Below are 5043 nucleotides of genomic sequence, written 5' to 3' on the forward strand. Positions count from 1 at the left end.
AAAATATATGGCTTCAGTAGACATGTCCACGTCAGGCAAGAAGATTCAATGGTTGCGGGCTGAGGGCTGATAAGAGATGGCGGAGTGTAGCTTGATCAGCCGCATGACCCAAGGGGCGTAGAACTTCAAACCAAACAGATCAATGCCTGATGCAGCAAGTTGGCGTATGAAAAAGTCCTGTGCATTGAGGAATTTTCCATGAAGTATATAGAAGACCAAAGTCTTCATTGCACCCTGAAGCTTGGCATTTGGAGAGTGCCCTTTAATAGGCCAGAGAGTTCGCCTGATGATGTGATAGATGGTTCTGGGCAGGTACTCAAGGTCTTCAACGAAGAACTCTGTGGGATACGCAGCATCTTGAGGAAATGGCTTCATCATGCTGAGCATTTGACTCATATTAGGTTCTGGCCGCTGAAAGATGCTCTCAATAGCTTCAGCATGCAGCTGACAGCCTTGCTCGAAGAGATCGCCAGGAGTGGGCAAGCCAGTGAGCTTAATGATGTCAAATGCATTGGCTTCGTGATGAACGTTGCCAGTCATCCACTCCAGGACCCAAGTCTTCGAATCTCTGCCGTATCCTTTGATGTGAAGTGTGGCATAGAATTGTAGCAGCAGCTCTTCATTCCAATGCTCTTCAGCAGTAACAAATTGCAGCAGACCCACTTGCTTGAAGCAATCCAACGCTTCTTCTAGACAGGGCAGACCAGCTATAGCTTCAACGTCAAGGCGCTTGTGTGGGAAGATGCGACCTTGGTTGTAAAGAATGCAAGAGTAATAGCTTCACTGAGGATAGCTCCAGAACCGATCAGATGATATCCGTTCCCTTGAGTAGGGGTTCCTGGAGCTATTGAAGAACGTGTTGTCTGCCCTGAAGCCATTGATGTTGAAGGAGCCAGGTGCTGATGCAGGACCTGGAAACCTTGGCAGTCTTGGGATTGGCTTCTGGACCTAAGGCCTGTGCTCAACATGATAGTTGAATTGGGGACCGACAGCACACTCAGGAACAAAAGTGGCAGGATCAGTGGCTTCGCTGTCTTCTGAAGCTTTTGCTGGGGAGGGCTCCACATTAGCTTCGTTGTTGGTTGTGGCAGCCTCAAGATTTTCATCCTCCACTTGACTAGCTGGAGGGTCGGTCACAGGCACGTTCTCCTGGAGAACTGCTTCTTGGTGGAGCAGGGGAGTGGGATCTTGTGGTACTTCTTCTTCTACGGCTGATGCAGCCGGAATGTCTTCAGCATAGACTTGAGGCCTTGGACCTTTGCGAAGCCTGCGGAACGCAGACGACGCCTGTGGAGTTGGAGTGGGCTGGGCCTCATAGTCTTCTTCCTCTTGAGGGCGATCCGCCCATGAAGCATCCTGTGCAATTGGCGTCAGTGGACGACCAATGCTGATGAGTTCGCTGTTCTCTAACTGAGGAAGGGCTGCATCATCTTCTACATTGTCATGATGACCAATGTATTCAGCAGTGATGGGATCAGCTGCTGGAATGTCTTCAGCTTCAGGAGCCTCTGTGGAAGCAGGCTCATGAACCGTCAGTTGATGTTCTGCGTCAGGATGAACCATAGAAATGGGTTCAACTATCAAGGGCTCTGTGGGAGCAGCCCGAGCTTTCTTGGTTTTTCGCTTTTTCTTGGTGGGGGCAGTAGGAGAGTCTTCAGAGTGTTTCCTCTTCCTGGATTCAGCCTCAGCAGTTCTTGTCTTCTTGAGCTCTGAAGCTGTTGACCGGCTCTTTGGCTTCGAGCCAGTCATTCTTGTTGGGAATACAATCGGAACTGCTTCTTGCCTTGGTGCATCAGATTCAGCCGTAGCAGGCTTCTTCTTCTTCTTTGCGGCCATCCTGGGGTCGATGCCAGGACGCCCAAGTGCCTTGCGCTTCTCAGCCTCATTATAGGCTTGCACACATTTGTCAGCCAGAGTCTTCATGCGCTCACGCGAACCCTGAGCTTCTGCATGCTTCTTCACAAAGGCTTCCTTGAGCTCATGCATCATTGTCTTGAAGTTCTTCACTTCTTGCACGCTGAGCTTGGCCATATCCTTCTTGAACTGAGCCTTTTCATAGTCAATCTTCTGCTTCAGCTCAACAATGCGCTGGGCAATAGCAAGTTCTGAAGCAATGGTGCCTTGGAAGGCGACACTGAGGCCAACGGGTAGCTGCAGATCTTCAAAGCTGATGTTTGGCGTGTCAAACCACTCATCAATGAAGTTGTGGATGATGGTGACATCAAAGAGAGGCAGGTCATTGAAGATTTCTGCTTCTTCTTTGCTCTTGATGAGTTGCTCAAGAGCGTCATCTGCAAGATCTTCATCACTTGACAGATCAATGTCGTCGTTGCGCAGAATGGCAGCAGCTGTTAGCTCTTTGCCAGTGTGAAACAGAGGCATCTTGGCCTTCTGGGGCCTTGAGACGCGTGATAAGTCTTCAGACTGCACACTGTCTTCAAGAGCTGCAGTTGCCAATGGCTTCGCCCTTGAGATTTTTGGTGAAGGGGCCGGCTTTGAAGCTTTTGGCTTCTTCAACTGCTTTGGCTTCGGCACTGCAGGTGCGTCATCAGACTCAGTGTCAGCTACAGGCTCATTCACTGCAGTCCCTTGAACCAAGATGTAGGTGATGAGGCCTTCAAGGTTGGCGAAAGGGCCGATGACATTGGGTTCTGCATGTCGTGTGCCATCTTCCCTTGGAGATGAGGGACCAGGATTGAAGTCTAACCCAAAAGTCTTCTTGTTCTGCTTCGCTGAGTTCTGAGCAAAGTGGAAGTTGCGCTTGAACAGATTGTCGTCACGACACCATAGCAGTGACGACGAGTGTGCATCAGCAGGCTGTGGTCCACGGACCATGCATGGATAGAAGCCTTGAGCAATGGCTTCATCTTTGGACCTGGGTAGAAGATTCTTGAATAGGATGTCTCCCCATGGTCTCTTGATGGCGCTTTTCTCAGCATACTCCTGGGTCACAAATCTGTATTTGAACCATTGTTCTGCCCAATATCTTCGAATCCATTGGATTCGGGTCTTGCGCTGACTGTAATCCTCTTCAGGATCTGTCTTGTACATTTCTGAGAGTTCATCTGGCAGATCTCTGGAGGTCTCACCACGACACTTTCTGCCACCCTTCCTTGCTGCTTTCTCTGAAGCCATAAACTTTAACTTGAAAGGCTTCAAGACGTTCAAAGGCTTCAAAGGTTTTCGTTTGCTGGACCAACATGAACTGGCTTCGGGAGAATTTATGTGATGCTGTAAGAATTCTGCAAATGAATGCAGACTATGAGAACCAAAGGATTCTCCCACGGACATGTACCTGTGACAGCATTAAGGTGCGAGGGAAGGGGAAGAGGTCATATGCATTCTCAGAAGATTTTGAAGATAAATCAGTTTAGAAGACATTGACCTCATCGTGCGAAGACATTCACTCATAGATAAGAAGTTGGTTTCAGATTTGTACGAATCCACAGATCAGTACAAGTGAGGAATCTAACTACTTTGTGAAGCACAAGTGAATATACTAGGCATGTTTATGAGATGCAGTATGAGAGAGATCTAGCTTGTGTGAACAGAAACTGCTTGTGGTAGAAAGTGACAGATCAATAGGATCAACGGTGCTGTAAAAAGGGAGTTTTATTTACCACACTGAGAACTGCTAGACGAAGTGGGAGATGAGGCAGAGCAGTTCGATCCTCCGTGCCCTAACTTGGCGACGGAGGACACCTACGGCGACGGCGGAGAGGACGATGTCCGCGGTCGGCGTGAAGACGGTGTCGGAGAGGTTGCGGCAGCGAAGCGCTTCGTCGCCGGCATCGTCGAGAGCTAGCGGTGGCGCTAGGGTTTGTGCGAGGGTGGAAGAAGAGATAATGACCGCTATAAGTGTGTATTTATAGGCACATGGGCGGCACTATGCTATTGCACAGGTGCCCCTGGCGATTCGCATTTGGGGAACACGTGGCCATTATGCGGAATTTTGGGGTTTGTTCCACGTCCCACGCACGCCTGGATTGTCGGGTGGTCGTTCCTACTTCTCCGGAATTCATGTGGAGGAATGAGCATTGAAAACGGACTTAATGGTTGTCTCTGTATCTTCTGCTGACAAGGATGCAGAGAAGACATTCGACAGTTTCAATAGAATGCATATGACTTGGAGAGATAGAGTTTGAGATAGAAAGCATAGAGAGGTTAGGGTCCGATCACATTCACTTAGTTCAAAAGATTCAACACGAAGACATAGCTATAAGTGAATGCTGTAGAGGACAGAATACTAGCATATATATATATAATCAACATAGTGAAGATAATCATGAAAATATGTTGAGATCGAAGCCAAACCAAATGTGAAGACATTGCAAGGTAACGCCATGAGTGAAACACTTCAAAATAGAACGTTTGGTGGTGGCGTTACCCACCGTATAGGAAGTATTAGACCCAGACACGGCGCACAATTATTGTGGCGCTCCGAAGTCAAATTCCACATTAATGTATTCACACTTAGAATGTATGTCTTCATTGATTGAAGCTATACTTCACTTCGTGTGTTGCACATCTAAGTCATCAATATGCATAAGGGTTAGGATGTGTGCCTGATCACAGGACATTTGAGGATTCCAGGATATTTAGCTCACACCGTAACTTGCAAAACCTCTTCCCATCCAAGGGCTTGGTGAAGATATCTGCCAATTGCTCTTCAGTTTTGACGTGTATGATATCAATGTCTTCCTTCACAACATGATCTCTGAGAAAGTGATGACGAATTTCAATGTGCTTTGTCTTCGAGTGCTGAACTGGGTTGTTAGCAATCTTGATGGCGCCTTCGTTGTCGCAGTAAAGTGGCACTTGCTTCAGATGAATGCCATAGTCCATGAGTGTTTGCTTCATCCACAGAAGCTGAGCGCAGCAAGATCTAGCATCAATGTATTCAGATTCAGCAGTGGAGAGAGATACACAGTTCTGCTTCTTTGAAGACCAACATACAAGTGATCGTCCCAGAAAGTGACATGTGCCTGATGTAGACTTGCGATCAACTTTGTCACCAGCATAATCAGCATCTGAGAATCCAAC

The sequence above is a fragment of the Triticum urartu genome, chromosome 7A (assembly GCF_056163025.1).
Source record: "Triticum urartu cultivar PI428250 chromosome 7A, HENAU_Tu73, whole genome shotgun sequence".
Taxonomy (NCBI): domain Eukaryota; kingdom Viridiplantae; phylum Streptophyta; class Magnoliopsida; order Poales; family Poaceae; genus Triticum; species Triticum urartu.